At 36.5% G+C, this 21472-nt stretch overlaps 1 protein-coding gene across 1 annotated transcript in view; it reads right to left on the reverse strand.

Annotated features, from left to right (window-relative positions):
- Positions 1 to 12092: 12092 nt before the first annotated feature.
- LOC106064253 (cerebral peptide 1-like) overlaps positions 12093 to 21472 on the reverse strand; it is an 87713-nt gene continuing 78333 nt past the window's right edge. Inside the window, exon 3 of the mRNA XM_056045008.1 lies at positions 12093 to 12252. The gene's annotated coding sequence lies outside the window, so the exon portion shown is untranslated. The remainder of the gene's footprint in view (positions 12253 to 21472) is intronic.

Genomic DNA, 21472 nt, shown 5'->3' on the forward strand with positions numbered 1-21472 from the left:
CGTGCTAATGCTAAACTGCAAGTGAATAACTGTTGGGACCGAGTGGAATGACACGTGCTAATGCTAAACTGCAAGTGAATAACTGTTGGGACCAAGTGGAATGACACGTGCTAATGCTAAACTGCAAGTGAATAACTGTTGGGACCGAGTGGAATGACACGTGCTAATGCTAAACTGCAAGTGAATAACTGTTGGGACCAAGTGGAATGACACGTGCTAATGCTAAACTGCAAGTGAATAACTGTTGGGACCGAGTGGAATGACACGTGCTAATGCTAAACTGCAAGTGAATAACTGTTGGGACCGAGTGGAATGACACGTGCTAATGCTAAACTGCAAGTGAATAACTGTTGGGACCGAGTGGAATGACACGTGCTAATGCTAAACTGCAAGTGAATAACTGTTGGGACCAAGTGGAATGACACGTGCTAATGCTAAACTGCAAGTGAATAACTGTTGGGACCGAGTGGAATGACACGTGCTAATGCTAAACTGCAAGTGAATAACTGTTGGGACCAAGTGGAATGACACGTGCTAATGCTAAACTGCAAGTGAATAACTGTTGGGACCGAGTGGAATGACACGTGCTAATGCTAAACTGCAAGTGAATAACTGTTGGGACCAAGTGGAATGACACGTGCTAATGCTAAACTGCAAGTGAATAACTGTTGGGACCAAGTGGAATGACACGTGCTAATGCTAAACTGCAAGTGAATAACTGTTGGGACCGAGTGGAATGACACGTGCTAATGCTAAACTGCAAGTGAATAACTGTTGGGACCAAGTGGAATGACACGTGCTAATGCTAAACTGCAAATGAATAACTGTTGGGACCAAGTGGAACGACACGTGCTAATGCTAAACTGCAAGTGAATAACTGTTGGGACCGAGTGGAATGACACGTGCTAATGCTAAACTGCAAATGAATAACTGTTGGGACCAAGTGGAATGACACGTGCTAATGCTAAACTGCAAATGAATAACTGTTGGGACCAAGTGGAATGACACGTGCTAATGCTAAACTGCAAATGAATAACTGTTGGGACCAAGTGGAATGACACGTGCTAATGCTAAACTGCAAATGAATAACTGTTGGGACCAAGTGGAATGACACGTGCTAATGCTAAACTGCAAATGAATAACTGTTGGGACCAAGTGGAATGACACGTGCTAATGCTAAACTGCAAGTGAATAACTGTTGGGACCAAGTGGAATGACACGTGCTAATGCTAAACTGCAAATGAATAACTGTTGGGACCGAGTGGAATGACACGTGCTAATGCTAAACTGCAAATGAATAACTGTTGGGAACGAGTGGAATGACACGTGCTAATGCTAAACTGCAAATGAATAACTGTTGGGACCGAGTGGAATGACACGTGCTAATGCTAAACTGCAAGTGAATAACTGTTGGGACCAAGTGGAATGACACGTGCTAATGCTAAACTGCAAGTGAATAACTGTTGGGACCAAGTGGAATGACACGTGCTAATGCTAAACTGCAAATGAATAACTGTTGGGACCGAGTGGAATGACACGTGCTAATGCTAAACTGCAAGTGAATAACTGTTGGGACCAAGTGGAATGACACGTGCTAATGCTAAACTGCAAATGAATAACTGTTGGGACCGAGTGGAATGACACGTGCTAATGCTAAACTGCAAGTGAATAACTGTTGGGACCAAGTGGAATGACACGTGCTAATGCTAAACTGCAAATGAATAACTGTTGGGACCGAGTGGAATGACACGTGCTAATGCTAAACTGCAAGTGAATAACTGTTGGGACCAAGTGGAATGACACGTGCTAATGCTAAACTGCAAGTGAATAACTGTTGGGACCGAGTGGAATGACACGTGCTAATGCTAAACTGCAAGTGAATAACTGTTGGGACCAAGTGGAATGACACGTGCTAATGCTAAACTGCAAATGAATAACTGTTGGGACCAAGTGGAATGACACGTGCCAATGCTAAACTGCAAGTGAATAACTGTTGGGACCGAGTGGAATGACACGTGCTAATGCTAAACTGCAAGTGAATAACTGTTGGGACCAAGTGGAATGACACGTGCTAATGCTAAACTGCAAATGAATAACTGTTGGGACCAAGTGGAATGACACGTGCTAATGCTAAACTGCAAGTGAATAACTGTTGGGACCGAGTGGAATGACACGTGCTAATGCTAAACTGCAAGTGAATAACTGTTGGGACCGAGTGGAATGACACGTGCTAATGCTAAACTGCAAGTGAATAACTGTTGGGACCGAGTGGAATGACACGTGCTAATGCTAAACTGCAAATGAATAACTGTTGGGACCGAGTGGAATGACACGTGCTAATGCTAAACTGCAAATGAATAACTGTTGGGACCGAGTGGAATGACACGTGCTAATGCTAAACTGCAAATGAATAACTGTTGGGACCGAGTGGAATGACACGTGCTAATGCTAAACTGCAAATGAATAACTGTTGGGACCGAGTGGAATGACACGTGCTAATGCTAAACTGCAAGTGAATAACTGTTGGGACCAAGTGGAATGACACGTGCTAATGCTAAACTGCAAGTGAATAACTGTTGGGACCAAGTGGAATGACACGTGCTAATACTAAACTGCAAATGAATAACTGTTGGGACCGAGTGGAATGACACGTGCTAATGCTAAACTGCAAGTGAATAACTGTTGGGACCAAGTGGAATGACACGTGCTAATGCTAAACTGCAAATGAATAACTGTTGGGACCGAGTGGAATGACACGTGCTAATGCTAAACTGCAAGTGAATAACTGTTGGGACCAAGTGGAATGACACGTGCTAATGCTAAACTGCAAATGAATAACTGTTGGGACCGAGTGGAATGACACGTGCTAATGCTAAACTGCAAGTGAATAACTGTTGGGACCAAGTGGAATGACACGTGCTAATGCTAAACTGCAAGTGAATAACTGTTGGGACCGAGTGGAATGACACGTGCTAATGCTAAACTGCAAGTGAATAACTGTTGGGACCAAGTGGAATGACACGTGCTAATGCTAAACTGCAAATGAATAACTGTTGGGACCAAGTGGAATGACACGTGCTAATGCTAAACTGCAAGTGAATAACTGTTGGGACCGAGTGGAATGACACGTGCTAATGCTAAACTGCAAGTGAATAACTGTTGGGACCAAGTGGAATGACACGTGCTAATGCTAAACTGCAAATGAATAACTGTTGGGACCAAGTGGAATGACACGTGCTAATGCTAAACTGCAAGTGAATAACTGTTGGGACCGAGTGGAATGACACGTGCTAATGCTAAACTGCAAGTGAATAACTGTTGGGACCGAGTGGAATGACACGTGCTAATGCTAAACTGCAAGTGAATAACTGTTGGGACCAAGTGGAATGACACGTGCTAATGCTAAACTGCAAATGAATAACTGTTGGGACCAAGTGGAATGACACGTGCCAATGCTAAACTGCAAGTGAATAACTGTTGGGACCGAGTGGAATGACACGTGCTAATGCTAAACTGCAAGTGAATAACTGTTGGGACCAAGTGGAATGACACGTGCTAATGCTAAACTGCAAATGAATAACTGTTGGGACCAAGTGGAATGACACGTGCTAATGCTAAACTGCAAGTGAATAACTGTTGGGACCGAGTGGAATGACACGTGCTAATGCTAAACTGCAAGTGAATAACTGTTGGGACCGAGTGGAATGACACGTGCTAATGCTAAACTGCAAGTGAATAACTGTTGGGACCGAGTGGAATGACACGTGCTAATGCTAAACTGCAAATGAATAACTGTTGGGACCGAGTGGAATGACACGTGCTAATGCTAAACTGCAAATGAATAACTGTTGGGACCGAGTGGAATGACACGTGCTAATGCTAAACTGCAAATGAATAACTGTTGGGACCGAGTGGAATGACACGTGCTAATGCTAAACTGCAAATGAATAACTGTTGGGACCGAGTGGAATGACACGTGCTAATGCTAAACTGCAAGTGAATAACTGTTGGGACCAAGTGGAATGACACGTGCTAATGCTAAACTGCAAGTGAATAACTGTTGGGACCAAGTGGAATGACACGTGCTAATACTAAACTGCAAATGAATAACTGTTGGGACCGAGTGGAATGACACGTGCTAATGCTAAACTGCAAGTGAATAACTGTTGGGACCAAGTGGAATGACACGTGCTAATGCTAAACTGCAAATGAATAACTGTTGGGACCGAGTGGAATGACACGTGCTAATGCTAAACTGCAAGTGAATAACTGTTGGGACCAAGTGGAATGACACGTGCTAATGCTAAACTGCAAATGAATAACTGTTGGGACCGAGTGGAATGACACGTGCTAATGCTAAACTGCAAGTGAATAACTGTTGGGACCAAGTGGAATGACACGTGCTAATGCTAAACTGCAAGTGAATAACTGTTGGGACCGAGTGGAATGACACGTGCTAATGCTAAACTGCAAGTGAATAACTGTTGGGACCAAGTGGAATGACACGTGCTAATGCTAAACTGCAAATGAATAACTGTTGGGACCAAGTGGAATGACACGTGCTAATGCTAAACTGCAAGTGAATAACTGTTGGGACCGAGTGGAATGACACGTGCTAATGCTAAACTGCAAGTGAATAACTGTTGGGACCAAGTGGAATGACACGTGCTAATGCTAAACTGCAAATGAATAACTGTTGGGACCAAGTGGAATGACACGTGCTAATGCTAAACTGCAAGTGAATAACTGTTGGGACCGAGTGGAATGACACGTGCTAATGCTAAACTGCAAGTGAATAACTGTTGGGACCGAGTGGAATGACACGTGCTAATGCTAAACTGCAAGTGAATAACTGTTGGGACCGAGTGGAATGACACGTGCTAATGCTAAACTGCAAATGAATAACTGTTGGGACCGAGTGGAATGACACGTGCTAATGCTAAACTGCAAATGAATAACTGTTGGGACCGAGTGGAATGACACGTGCTAATGCTAAACTGCAAATGAATAACTGTTGGGACCGAGTGGAATGACACGAATAGATCAGTTCGTTTTTTTTGTTTTAAAGGCATCACACATCTAATAAGGTTTTTTTTACCTGTATGTCCAGCGGCGGATTAAATAAAGATCACTTTTGTTTTCCTGACCAAACAATCAGTGAGGAGTGTGTGGTCTACCCAACGTCCAAGATGACTGTGAATTCTTGGACTTGTTCTAAAGAATAAAACTTTTCCTACTTGAAGTAAAAATATTTACACAAAGGACTTCACTGATCTATATAAGAAAACTCGCATTACACCTGCTACACCTATTAATTTGTTTCCAGGCTTTATATTGTTTATTATGGCCGGAATATTCCTTCCTTTTTTTTTCAAACTTATACATTGTAACATTTGTAACGAGTCCCCTAACATACATTTTACCCCGTAAGTTATGGTATCTGTTACAATGAAATTAAATGACCGGCATTCTTTCTGTCTGGAACTCTTTTTTTTTCTTCTTTTTTGTTAATATTAATTTTTCTGATAAAAAAATGTTTAAAAGAAATCCATCCATCCATCCATCCATCCATCCATCTATCTATCTATCTATCTATCTATCTATCTATCTATCTATCTATCTATCTATCTATCTATCTATCTATCTATCTGTCTGTCTGTCTGTCTATCTATCTATCTATCTATCTATCTATCTATCTATCTATCTATCTATCTATCTATCTATCTATCTATCTATTTATCTATCTATCTATCTATCTAAGTGCTCATCGAGAGAAGTGAGAGAAGACTGATAAGAAAAGAATATAACATTTAATCATCTTCTTAATTGTTACAATAGCCCAGAATCTAGAAATGAAACTTTATAATAGGTCTACAAATGTATAAAGAGCGATTGTTTGTGTACATATATTGGTAGTCACACTCGTGGACGGATCAAACTTTAAATAAAAATAAAATTTACAGTTAAGCTCTCAGACATGGATTCTTTCTTTTATTTTTCAATATCATCCCAAAGTTCTCCAACCAACTCTAATATGCTAAACAATATATTTTCATCATCGCTAAATAATTAATAGCTTTATCTAGAAGAAAAACAACAAGATTATAATCTCTTGTGTCAACTCATCAAAACCAATGTCTGGCACGTCTACATTCAACAGAGAGATCTTTGTTTACACACCGAAGGACTAAACTAACGTTTAAATTTGTACAGCAACTGACTCACAGACTCACTCTCTTTCCCAAAGCCATTGAGATACATAATTAATGGTAGTGAAAATAAGACGTGAATTTTCTCGGATTTCTAGTTCGGAAGTTGGCAGCTGAGAGTATCGACAATTTAGACGATTTTCCAACTGTGACATCATCAAGATGTGCGCTTTTGGTGCGCCTACTCTATACATAGACGGTCAAATCATTGAACTATACAAATGTAGAGCCATATCATTAACTCACACTAATAATGGGGCGAATGTTACTTTTTTTTTTTTTAAATTACTCATTTCAATTTTCAAAACTTTTCATTGCTAAGATAAAGTCACAAGTTTAACTCAACATTTTCTCTTGAAGTCATTTGAATACGTCTCCTACTACACGATTCTTGTCTCACCTTATAACCGAATTTCTCACGAAAAACCAGCGTCTTAACATTTCTCTGTTGAACTTGCGTGGCCCAAACAAGCTGCCTTCCTAGACACAAAGAAGATCTAACGATGATCAAGCAATTTCAGACATCCATGACCTATAGATGTATGTGCCTCCAATATCTTTTAAACTTTGGTATTGCCTCTTGGTTTATTTCACTTCTTTATTTCACATTTTTATATCATGTTGAAATAGACGCCAAGATAATGCACGCCTGCAGCTCGATGCTCTTGAAATCACTTGGCTCACGGGGAACTAGTCAAACCACTGATGGATTTTAAAGGGCTCCAGACTTCTAGTAGCCTTTTTGTTTTGTACAACGCGACACTATCAAAGTTGAGAAACTCTGCACTAACCTGTATACAACTCTTTAGTTTTTCTCTTTCTATCCTTGGCAAATATTTGTATTAACACTAAACAGCCAATGTCACATATCCAATGGCAGAACAATCACCAACACACAAAACACAATGTAACTTGAAAATAGATTGACTTAATAGACACGATTACATAAAGAGTTTGCGTTTTCACATAAACTCAAAGAAAATCTCCTAGTGGCGTGAATGGGAAAGCACCATGTACTCCTCTAAATAAAGCAATTATTTTGGCTGATTATTGCCTGATTATTGCCTTGAAGTCGATCTGAGGAATGGTCGAAAACTGGATGAAAATTTTGTCTTGTTTCTTGTTGTGTGTTTAGTATCATTACTTTACTTCGTCTAATGGTTATAACTCCAGGATTTAAGATTCAAAACCAATTTCATGTTACTTCATTATTGTTACTAAAGTGTTACTTATATTTAAGATAAAATCTTCTTTTTCCAAAGAATGCTCACGAATAATGACATTATAAAAATATGATGACTTAATTAAACATTTACTGGCATTATGAAAACGGATTCATTTAATGATTATACATTTAGTTGTTCAGTTGAATACTTGTTTTTGCCACAAAATGTTTCATGTATTCGAATGAAACGAATATCGATCCTAGCATTGCCAGAGAAGTCCACATATCCTTTTGTTTCAATCCGCTGAAATGATTAACTCGATGAGACCAAAACACGCCATCTTAAAATTTACACTTCGAAATTAGCAAACATATGTTATATGACTTACGAGAGAGAAAGAACATCAAAGCTTGTAGACGATCTTAAAAACCTCAAGAAAATTCTTGTTACTTATTGAAGGGTGGAACAGCCTTAGACGCTCCTAAGAAAATGTCTCAGTAGACACTATTAAGGGACTGCAGTGATTTCTGTTTCCAATCAACGAATGCCGACCTCCGCACCGCCAGAGAAAGACAATCATTCAACAATGTTTGGCATGTTCAAATTAATTCATCAAAGCTCAACACTTTCTTTGGATTGTGCATCATTCACAGCGAACAAAATCAAGGAATATATTTACATACATTAGAAGGTCATTTAAAGAATGTGAACGCTGAAATGTTATAAATGACTTGAAGCCTGTTATGAATAAAACATCTGTATATAGTTTACTAGCTATGTCCAGAGATGTCTCCAGGATTTCCTTATTGATTTGCGAATAGCGTTTAGCGCTCACTGTAGAAACATTTTACAAAGAGTTAGACCTTTTCTTTTTTACCTTGGAATCTTTTCACCGGGTCACACCCTTGAACCCACACTTATTCATTAATATAAATCAGCGGTTCTCAACCTTTTTAGCTCGGCGACCCCTTTTACTATTCCTAAATATGCAGCGATCCCCCCAAGAATAAAATTATTTTCGTTCATAAGCTTTAGTAAATTTGCTATTGCTAACGGTATGCAACGTAATCCGCATGTGCATATCTGATAGATGTAAATGTATTGCCAAAGTTGTAGGTGTATTCACAAAACAAGATGCATTAGCCGTATAGTCTTGAAATAGATATTTCTCAATAGAATTAAATTCCAAATAAATGAAGTTTGGTCTTCATGACGTGTATTTATCAACTTTTCTATTTGGTATCTACCATCTTCATGTTTCATACAATTTGAAAAGCATGACAAAACCACGATAGTGATCAAGGTAATAGTAAACTACATTGTTTCTGTTTCACCACATGAGGAATTTTCGGCACAGTCTTTGCAAGATCAAAAAGAATGTCATCTTCTGCAAGGTCTTGTTCTGTATTTAACTTTACTTAATAGCTAACAGACTGTTAAACCATGTTTGGGAAAAATAGAACATTAAATAAAAAAAGAAAAAGGTGCAACACAGACAAGTCGTGTTATAACTGCAAACATTAACGAGAAATCTTTTGTGGCTACATCTCTATTAATGATTTTAACAAACTCTTTCTTTCTCTGGAAAATCTTCAAAGCTCGGATGTTAGGTGTCAAAATAACGTTGCAGTTACATAGATTCGTCTTATAAAACTTCTTTACAAATGCTGCACTGCGAATTTTTAATTCCTGCTAGGACTTTTAACATGAAATAAGTCAACAAAATATGATCTGTTCTTGTTGTTCTTTTGTGGTGGATCCATTGTCATGGGTTGTTCCATGGTGGAAATATTGAATTTTGATCACGTGGACTATTAAACAACAACCTATTACTAACTATAAACAAAATCGCGTTTCAATTTCGTCACGACTTTGCTATAGAAATAATATCTATGATTCCGCAACGTTGCGTTATGGATTAATTTACATTAATTTTAACTGTTAAATATATATCTGATGCGACGATTAAATTGTTTGAAATCATTCTGATTTTGTTTTCATTGCTTGAATAAAAAAAAATTAAAAAGTAACTTCCAATGGAAAAATTTTGTACAATATTAAGTTTCACGCATTAGAATAGACCCCAAAAATTCATGTTTTCGATGGTCTTAGGCGACCCCCGGCATATTGTCATTCGACCCCCAAAGGGGTGCGACCCACAGGTGTAAGAACTCCTGATATAAATGCCTAAAAAAAATTGGATAAAAGATACTCTTACTTGGATAAAAGATACTTGGATAAAAGATACTCTTACTTGGATAAAAGATACTCTTATTAAACTGGAACACGATCTCCATCATGTCAAGAGCAATCAGTTCCTCCAGGAGCTGCCTAGACACACAACCGCCTCGTGTCACTTAGGATGCGCTTCTTTCTAGTGTTGAATTCCGACCTCAGAAAATGTTTTCGTTCGTAACATTTGGTTTCTTTCTTGTCAAAATTGTAGGTACATTTATTTCAAGACACTTTTGTAGCAGTAACATTTATTTGGATAACTTTTCATTCTCCTATCCAGTTGGAACAAAACAATCGTGGAGCGTGACAACAAACTATATGAACATTCCAGAAAGATAAAGATCACTTGATTTAGTATTGAATTAATTTAAAACATATTTGCCAATTAAGATCAGCTTTCCAGTTTTGAGGGGAACTAACATTTATATGCTATTTTTCTTAATACTAATAACCAGTTGTATTTCTTTTGTCTTTTTCATATGATCGCCCCCATGCAAGTGTAAGACACACTCCTTCTTTTATTTTGTCTCTAGAGTTTGTGTTTAATAAATATGTTTACCATTTGATATGAATTAGTATTTGATATGAATTAGTATTTGATAAGAATTAGTATTTGATATGAATTTGTTATACATTTAGTATTAATTACGCTATAAAATCGCGTCAAGGGTAACCTATTGACACACTCCTTCTTTTATTTTGTCTCTAGAGTTTGTGTTTAATAAATATGTTTAGCATTTGATATGAATTAGTATTTGATATGAATTAGTATTTGATATAAATTTTTTACACATTTAGTATTAATTACGCTTTAAAATTTAGTGAGACAAAAAATGAAACCTTTTGTTTCCCACCTGCCATTTTGTGTTCACTTTTAATTTCAGATGCACCACATAAAATCTTATTCTCGTTTAATCCTTTCAAGTTTGGTCATTTGGATTTATTTAGTCCTATGCTCTATACTCACGTATATATTATAGTTCAGACATAATTAACACACTTGCAGTAGATGACAACATAAAAGCCTTCATTCTTTTTACTTCAAACTTCTCACTAATGTCAAACTTCTCACTAATGTCAAACTTCTCACTAATGTCAAACTTCTCACTAATGTCAAACTTCTCACTAATGTCAAACTTCTCACTAATGTCAAACTTCTCACTAATGTCAAACTTCTCACTAATGTCAAACTTCTCACTAATGTCAAACTTCTCACTAATGTCACATCTTCCTAACATGTTCGACTTCACTTTTGTGGGAAACAAAATAGTCTAACAAGAAGTTTTGAATCAGCGTGAGCTCACATATTTGTGTATGTTTGTATATCTATTACAATTCCACCTAATAGTTTACAAACTTTTAATTGGCTTAAAAAGAATTCAAAAGTAAAAGTTGGAAGCTAAATGGAAACAAGGTGAGCGGACATTTCGAAAACGGCTCTAATGAAATTTGACATTATTTATATCTTTGAAAACAAAACAACCTACTGGGCAACACAGTCAATAAACTAAAAGTGCAACCGTGACAATGTTTCAAAATAGAATCATTCTAAAATTAAATTTAGTTTTTACAGTTTTTATTTTACTGCAATCGACTGCAAGGTTTGTATTTGTATTTAGTAACGAGTTGAATATTTAAAGGAGTACTTAAACATTTGGCGCAACTAAAATATAATTAGCTGAACTGTTGTTTGTGGTATACTCCGTTGTACAAAGCTCGCTGGCAAGACACCTTGCAATAAGGAAACTGTTTATAAAATAAATATAATGAGAAATTTAAAAAGAAGGAATTGATTACATTTTTTTTGGTTACTTGTTTAATATGAAAGGACGAAAAATTACTACAAATTAATTAAAAGTTTCCACAATTATATCAATATAATATATAAATGTAATATAATATATAAAATATAAACTATATATATATATGTGTGTGTGTGTATATACGCTATTTATTTAATATAGGCTATATAGGTATATATTAATAAATAGGAAACACATACACATACAATCCTTGTAAATGAGTTTTTTTTTAGGTTTGTATATTATTAAAAAGTAAAACGCACTCTAACATTGATCTGTTAATTTTTAATTACGACATCGGAAAATAGATCTATATGCTGAAACTCAGACTATTTCTTTGTTAAATAACATTCATAATTATTTATGATCTGATTAGAATTAAATTTAAAAACAAAAAAAAAACAACAACTTTATCTTTAACATAAGAGACTTGCGAAATGTCGGCCTTGTCCACTAATTATTTAGTAGACACAAACCGCTGGTTATTATTCAGACCGAGATCTAGATCACTAATTATTATAATGTAGAGTTAAATAAATTATTTGATGTTGGCCTTGATCATAATTTTAAAAAAATTAAAAAGGAATTAAACTGATTTAGTTCATCATTTCTTTAGTGAACTTCCTTTTCAGATTGACAACACAAAAACAAATAAAATAAAAACAACCAAGATTAAGGAATAATTTAACTGATGTCTTTATTATCTGACACAGATGAAATAGATTGATTTTTTGGGTTTTTAAAATAAAATAATTCTTGGTTAAATAAAACTTGTCCATCTAAAAGACGTGCTTTCTGAGTTCTGTGGAGCTTTGGATGAATCTGCTTAGACACTTCACTCTGTTGAAGAAATACACAAGTTTTAAACTAGCCACCTAGAAATGGATTTATATTAATGATTCACCTAACTAGCAGTGTCTCACACACACACACACACATTTTATAGTAATGATATACCAGAGTTAACAATATCCACACCGAAACACACATGCACCTACTTCCTTTCACACGCTCACACACACACACATTAATTTTACTGACTATTAGTCTAGACGGGCTGGTTTGTCTATATTTCTGTGTACTAAGACTTTTCGTTCAAAAGTGAATTGCACTCTTTATTGTTATAAGTTATAGATAAGATTAACAACATTTCATGGTTCCATCAAGCAGTGCAAACACAACAGCTGCTCAGGGAATCAATCTCCACAATAAAAAAAAAAGCAAAATATAAAAATACTTAAAAAAAAAACAACAACACAAAGCTAATCCAAGGCAAAGAACTCGACACTTACTACTATATATCTCAATAATGTAGAAGTTATTTCCTTTTTCAATATCAAATAAAATAATGAATTACCAATAATGTATTAAGTTTTTAATTGATTCATGTAACTTAATCAATTAATTATTGGTAATTCATTATTTTATTAGATATTGAAAAAGGAAATAACTTCTACATTATTGAGATATATAGTAGCAAGTGTTTCAACTTGATCCAAATGGGTGTGTGAGAAAGAAATGTGTACACTTATCTAAGGGGACAAAACCCTATATATTTAGCGATATATGTAAATACTGAAGGATTAATTTCCTTTGTAGGCATCAAATAAAATAATAAATTACCAGTAATTAATCGACTAATAGGTTAATTTTTTAATTGATTTATGTATTGTCCTTGCAAATGAATAATTATGCAAGGTTTCCACTTAATCCGAGAATGGGTGTAGAAGAAATAATGTGTTGACATTTTTACCAGACGGACAGACAGACAGAGTGAGTTGATATAAACTTTGCAGTAATTGTTAAAAACTTTTTTAAAAATATGCATACTAAACTCATAAAAGGTCATCATAGTCTAAACTTTTATATTCTAATAAACTTGAATCTAAATCTGCTCCCGAAGTGGTCCACTCAAGCAGGTTTCAATATCTTAGCATGAATATCAGAGACTATGAACTACCAACTATCAACAGTACAACCCTATCTCAACCACTACAAAAAGTAGAGGCGTGTGTGTTCCGAAAGTGTTGCCGATACTATTGTATTGTTAGTTGGACTGACGACATGATACCTCAGAAATCAGAATAAGGAGATTTATTAATGTTAGTATTTTTACATTGTTAATATTCATATGTATTCAATAAAGAGCTGTTATGAAGATATAGTTCAATGTGAACCTAGCCTAACTGATGGTATTGAATGCTTATCTGATTGATTGAATTGTTTTGTAGAGAGCTAATCTCTCAGACCCGCCCCAATGAAGAAACATTTTCCTTTGGTTGAATTTAGTGCATTCTACACTACACTTCATTCTACACTACACTTCTTTCTACACTACACTTCTTTCTACACTACACTTCATTCTACACTACACTTCTTTCTACACTACACTTCATTCTACACTACACTTCATTTTGTATCATATGATACCTTCACCTTCACCTATCCCTTAATCTGTTGAACCATTGGGGCACCACACAAGATCTGTTGACCGTCTTCCCCCATTACTCTCTGTATTTTGCCTAGGATAGTATCTTTCAATGACAGGCCTGTCCATTCTTTTATCGTGTCGTCCCATCACTTCCTCTGTCTACCTAATGTATCCATCTTGTTTCTAATCTCTTGTGATTCGGTCTTTGTAAGCGATACCTAGGATCTTTCTGTAGCATCTCAATTCTATTGTTGGGATCCTCCTTTCAAGATCTGCGGACAGCGTCCAACATTAGCAAGCAATTAAGAATGTGGCCGTGACCAGGAAGCGCCTCTGATTTTAGTGTTGAGGGTTATGCCTTTGTCTTTAAAGATTTTTTTGAAATTGGTACAGAACGACTCCACTGACTAATATTAGTGTGTCGCTAGCACAATGACTCAACGGACCCTAATGTAATACCTTCGAGCGAGGACATACATACATCTAAGACACCAGATCTCAAGGGGGTGAACATACACTTTGATTCAGAGAAAGTCTTAGAAACATTATTACGATAAGGGGACAGCAGTATCCTATCCCTATTTAATAGATAATAGATCTAGACGAATATCTCTCATACAAATGAACACCGTTGAACCAGTCCTTATAAAACTTGGCTCTTACACTAATGCGGAGGTCTTAGGACATCTCAAGTTACCCTTGCACATCCGGAGAGCCTTGAATGATTAAAAAACAACTAAATCTAATTTTTAGATAAACTTTTATTAAATGCTTTTCTTTGAAGAATTATCTTTTAAAATAATGTTTCTGAGCTAAACCATAACAGCAGCTAGAAACAGAATTAAGCGAGTCTTTAGTAAGATGTGTTTTGGTGAGAAGGACCAGAGCATTTGCAAATAGAGCAATACGTTAGCCTTTATCAGTGGTTCTAAAAATGAGAAAATGCGGTGCCTAGGAGAAGACATTACTGTCTGATATCAGACACCGGCGAAGTGCAGAGCTGGTAATGCGATAACTCTTGGAGGATAGCGCGAAAGAAAAAAAAAAGAGTTCTCGGTGGGTTGGTTGCCAGGGAACGGTGATCAGAGCAAAGCGAAAGCACGTTATCTTCATAATACCAAAGAGTATCCAAGGCTTAAACGTATCGTAAAATAATTTTAACATTCTTTGAGAACCGTTGTCCCAACAACTAGAAGTACCAAAAAAAAAGAATAATTCTGACACCAGCACCAGATGTAGGAACAATTTAACTCTTGTACTACAAGTGTAAGTGTGGAACCAGAATGATGACTAAAACATACAGTCTTGACATAGATAGTGGACAGTAGAGTCCATCTGGACCGCACTGTGCTCATTACCCACACTGTGATGTATGTCCGATATAAACCGTCCTGAACGGAGCGAAGATCGTATCCAAAAAAAAAAAAAAATGGTCCGAAAGTTTAAACAAATCAATAGTGAGGGGCATTGTGATTTTATGTTCGTGATACAATTTTTAGTTCGAATTCTTATCTTATAGAATTATACTCAGGCTTCTTACTAGGAGAGAAATATATATATATATATATATATATATATATATATATATATATATATCTATGTTCAGACATAGTCTTCGGTTCCAAAGATGAATGATGCGTGAATTAATTCATATGACCCAGTTAAGACTTGCAATTGTTGCTTTATCTGATGCAAAGCCTTTGTTTGCTGCGTGCATTTATGTGTATTAAGTTTCCTTTTTGCCTTCTGCACCTGTCTTCGAAATGGGCTTTTAGTTGGGCCTCTCTTCAGAGGCCATCTGGTGCTTTCCTCTAAGCCAGTGAGGGCAAGATGGCGCCTGAGTTCATCGTTATAGTGCTTCGGGGGGGGGGGCAGCTCTTTTTACGCCGTGCCCCTATGAGCTCGCCTACTAATTGTAACGTTTTTAAATAAGTCAATTGATATTTTATCTTAACACTGTCACAAACTAATGAACCTGATGTGCACAATGGATTAGTTGCTGTCACATATTTTGTGAACCCTTTTTTCTTTAAACATGAAGCATCATTTGTGTAGGTCTGATTCCCGGAAATGATGTTTCCATTCTATTTTAGCATTTACTATGACTTATTCTCCGAGTAGAATTTTAGTCAAAGGTAACCCAACTCTTTTTTAACTCTTTAACTACGTTCCAATTTGTCCAGTTTAACTTTATACCAATTAGTGACCGTCTGTGTCCATAACGAAAAGAAAACAAATATACGAAAATAAGGAAAAAACGTTTGTCTGCTGTGGATTAAAAGCAACAAGATTTGTGTGAACTAGCTTTGACTGACTGTTATGAAACATGTTCTGTCTATGTTATTACAGTAAACATGACAGGTTATGTCTATGTTATTACAGTAAACATGTCAGGTTCTGTCTATGTTATTACAGTAAACATGTGAGGTTCTGTCTATGTTATTACAGTAAACATGTCAGGTTCTGTCTATGTTACTACAGTAAAAATGTCAGGTTCTGTCTATGTTATTACAGTAAACATGTGAGGTTCTGTCTATGTTATTACAGTAAACATGTCAGGTTCTGTCTAACGCTTTAGCCTATGACTCATGGCCAGTTAGGGCCCACATTAGAACTTAGGAAGAACATTTGTTTGTTGATTTGAAACACTTTAACGTCGTTTAACTCTGTTAAGAAGTTGTACAAACATTGACTTTTAAGACAGTACTACTTATATGCAGTCCTGACTGAATCAAACGTTATGACATAATTACTTATTTTTTAAAAAAAGTACGATCTTTACATTGGAATGTTTTTACATTTAGATTACTAATTTTTTGTCACACACTAATTTTGTGTTATTGGCTGGAGGGGGCCCACCAAGATGTTCTTGAACCCGGGCCCACGGGTACCTTACTACGCCACTACTAGTGTAATACCGATATTTACTTGTGTAGCAGGCAGTCGTTACGCAGTACAGATCTACCGTCTCTGGCCGTCAACTAAATATATTTAAACTACATGCTTACATATTACTTCCTAATATGTCTTAAAACGAAAAGATATTAATTAATAATATCGTTTTAGCCCGTGCTTTTAGAATGTGCGCTTATGATACTATCTCTAATTCAGCCACAAGAATCACTGGCACTTGATTTCCAACATCAATTCGGTCCAACCCCAAGCCGTATTTATGCAATCTCCCATTTAGCCCGAGTCTGTCTTTATGGTCCCGCTTTGTCTAATTCATTCTCTAACTTTGATCACCCAGACTGCTTTCACATTTGATAAATTGTTATGCTCCAATAAAGAGTTATAACACATATGCGAGTCCGCACAGCTTTTCGGACGCATTTGAAAGAACTGGATATCGCTTTAGTAATCTGTTAAAACGTTTATTAACAGGGAAAATGGTCGTCGAGTCTTCTACTCAAAGCGTCTCTATTCTGCCCTCCCTTAAATCCGCGCCTTCTGCGATAGTTTACAATCAAAGTAAAAGGTCCTGCCTGCTAACCTTTGTCTGAATAGATCCGACGTGAACATTATGATTTTATAGTTTTAGACTTTAAACAAAAAGATAGCAACATTACGTGTTTCTTTTCATGCTCATACCGAGGATGGACGAACAAAGATAGACTTGTATAATACATAGCACTGCCTAGAATTAATCTTGTTTTATAAGAAGCACACATAACTAAAATTAGGTTACATACCGAAATTTCGTACGACAGATTAGCGCTGACAAAATGGTGTCTTTAAAATAGCACCGATAAAAAAAAATGCGAATGTATCTCATATCAAATATGCCTTGATTTAAAAATCATACTTATGTGGAGACAGCAGAGGTTTTATTTTTGAGTTTTCTTTCTCCCTCGGGCAGGAGGAACTCGTTGGCTCTAGGTGGAAACCAATCTTTTGTCCTACACGTTAAGCTCCTAAACGTTATCACCGACAGCACTTCGGGGGTGGGATGGGGCTGGGGGCGCGTGACAGCGGGTAGATTGGTCATGACGCCATAAGGTGAAATCTGCAAAATCACTAACTCAGATTTGACAATATGTTTCAGAAGAGAAAAGAAATAAAATAGATTCTACAACCAACATTTTAGACACATGCAGATCTAGGTTTTATAAAAGACTAAAGACTGAATCATTTATTTCAAAATAAAATGCTGCATATATTTGAAAAACTGGTTGTTGAGCGTCTCGCTAATGACACACAAGTCCTGGGTTCGATCCTTATACTAAACAAATTTTATCAAGGACAAATGAAATACAGATGTGTTAAATGTTTTCTTGGAGGTTCAGCGAGTGCCGATTTAAATTATTCCGACAGCGGATTCCTGCAGTGGTTGATTTTGAAACCAATACGATGCCAATGCCACAGATTCTCATCGTATGACCTCAAAACCATCCATTCGAAGTTTTGTTTCTTATCGGCTTGAAAGTCTAACCTACAAGAGTACAAAAGTGAGTTCGTGTTTTCTGTCAAGAACTTGATACCAGCTCTTGATGGCTTGAAAGTCTAACCTACAAGAGTACAAAAGTGAGTGTGTGTTTTCTGTCAAGAACTTGATACCAGCTCTTGATGGCTTGAAAGGTTCTCACTACTTGGACTAATATAATGTACAAAGCTAATATCAGAGATGACGATAAAGTCAAGAAACACAATAAATAATTATATAAAATATTATCTCACACCCCGGACACAAATTTGTATTTGAAATTGATATATTGATATAGAACTAGGCGTTAACCAACAACATTGAAAATATTTTAAAAGAAGTAAGTTTATGTTTATTAATATATCAAGTTAGCAAACGTTTCGAACGACAGTAGGACCTCTAATACGTAAAAAAAAAAAAATTAGTGATAATAATAATATGAAGTGTTCTCTTTAATCTATGTGATTCCAGAACTAGAATATAGTAATTCCTGAGACATTAATACTTGGCTACTGTCGTGCGCGCGTGAAGTTTTGTATTTGTGTTTAATAGTTGTGTTTTAGTGTAAAGGAAGTCGTTTGTTTTTGGTGCGTTTTGTTGTCTAGAATATTGTGTATGTGTGTGTTTACGTAATCCTTAGTTCCCGTAGGAGAGACAGCTTTTGGGTTAGGTTATAGTCTATTTAAGTAGGCTGATCTCTCGGTACGGGTTTCACCATTGTAAAGTTCTTTAATGTAGCGGTATCGCTAGATCTAGCTTATCTTTTCGTTTCAGGGTGCTAGGCTTGGGGCCACTGGCGGATCCAGGGGGGGGGGCGGTAGGGGCGATCGCCCCCCCCCCACTCGGCTGACCCGCCCCCCCGCCCCCTTCGGACGAATTTTAGTATAGCATTCACACAATTTGTATACGAATTCATTACTTATGTTAATAATATATACTAATTATTTATATTTCAACCTATTTTTAGATTATTTCGCCCCCCCCCTCTAGTATGTTGGCCGATTTGGTGGGGTCGGGAGGGGGCGATGGTATCAATACCATTTTGTTCAATCTTATCTTCGATGACATTTATTCGTATTCAATTTATCTCGTGGTTCATATGCTAGTATTCTTTAGCTTGGTTTAAACTGTTCAGGTTAGGGGGGAGGGACTTAAATTCTGCCAAGTCACTGGTTTTCTTGGCTAGCTCAGGCAACCTATTCCATGCTCTAATAGCATAGTACTCTGTCATTGATGCAGCTTTGAAATCGACAAATGTAGCTGAATTAAGAGACAGCAGTGTTGCTAGATCTCTAGACACATTATAAAAACAAAGTTTGTAGTATCCCCTTCTATGTTACATCCAAAGTTAGCTAATCGTTATGTACAATGTAAATCTAGCGTCAAGTATTTTTTGTATATATTAGTTTCAATGGACTATCTATCTATCTATCTATCTATCTATCTATCTATCTATCTATCTATCTACCTATCTTTCTTTCTTTTTTACTTTCTGCATTTCTTTCTTTTTCATTCTATGTCTTTCTCTCTATACATACTTCTTTCTATATTTCTTTCTGTTTTTCTTTCAATTTTTTCTTCTAACTTTCTAACTGCTTTTCTTCCCATCTTTCTCTCTTTCTTTTTTTTTTTTATCTTACTATCTTTATTTCTATCTTTTCTGTCGTTCTTTCTCTCTTTTTTTCTTCAATCTAGTTTTATTCTCAGCGCCATCTCCATTGATACTCACTGAACCCCCTCCTCCCCCACGTTGTGTATGTGAAATGAAGCCACCCCCTCACCCTTGGAGTCTTTATTTAGTAGGCGCCTCTACCTACGAGTGGGTTTGTTAAGTCTCAAAGAAGGGAGGGAGTTTCCTCAAGAGTTACACTTAATTAAAAGTTGAGCCACGCACATCAAGCGTGGTCCCGCCCCCCCCCCCATTAAGGGCAGCACTTGGTCCTGTGGACATCCGTTATTGATAGATTGACCACGACATATAGAGGACTCACACTTGGACAAAAGATACGTCACATCCAGGTTTGTTTAAAAGCTGGTAGCATTAAGTCAACATTGTCTTGTTCCGTTTCTTTTCAAAACGAATTGCTATTTTCAGATTCTTTCCTTCCCGAAAATCCACTTCCTCTTTCTAAATATAGATTACGATGTATAAATAATATTTCCCCTACAGAAAGTTCGTTTCGGAGGGGGGGGGGTGTGCGGTTTAATTGTAAAGCCCTTGGCTTCCGAACCGATGGGTCACGGGTTCAAATCTTAGTGAAGGCTGGAATTATGATTTCTGGATTTTTAGGACACACCTGAGTCCTCTCAATACAATGAGTACCTGACATTAGTTAGGGAAAGTAGAAGGGTTGTTCGTTGTTCTGGGCACATAAAACCCACGTTAACTGTAGTCCATAAAAACAAAATGGTCTTTACATCATGTACCCTAAATATCACTAGGTTTGAAAAGGTTACTTTACCTTTGTTTAAATGTATATTTCCCGAGCCTATACAATACATTCCAGTCTCCAATGAAAGGAGTCAATATTAAGGCATAGTTTGAAGGTCAAAGGGTAATTGAAAACTAAAAGAATACATTACGTCCTGCAACGTTTGGATAACTCTTGAAAAGTTTGAATTAATAAGACAATTATTTGTTTTTTTCTAAAACACTGATGAAGGACCTTACCACAGAGTAATTTTCTGGAATTATATTTATACATGAAATTTTGTTTTTAAAGGATAATTAAACAAGCAAAAAAAAGAAAAACTTAAAAAAAAAAACAACAAAGCTTTTATTAAGTGTATCAATGAGTTTGGATCAGTCATATAATTAAATTTGTAATAGATCTAAATTAACAATAATAAATCTGTGCGATTAGAAATATTTTTTACCAACTGTTTTTGTTTCGCGCAATTTCATGCTTTTTAGCGTACTCAATACGTTATGATTCTATCACTTGTCTGGACCAGTTGGAATGGGGGAGAAGACCGGGGTATCTCGGTGATCGCTTTTTAAATGTTTTTATTTTTTTAAAAAGGGAACGACCTGAATTCGCACTTGTGGGCTCTTCTCAATCCAACGCGGTAACCACTCTGCTAGCAAAGAGTTTATGAAAACGTAAGATTGTAAAGTTGTCTATTGTTTCTATTTCATGTTTTTGTTCACTAAGTCTCTGAGACAACCCAATAAAATGGGGACTAATTCAGCTTATACCACCACT

This window comes from Biomphalaria glabrata, chromosome 1 (genome assembly GCF_947242115.1).
Source record: "Biomphalaria glabrata chromosome 1, xgBioGlab47.1, whole genome shotgun sequence".
NCBI lineage: Eukaryota > Metazoa > Mollusca > Gastropoda > Planorbidae > Biomphalaria > Biomphalaria glabrata.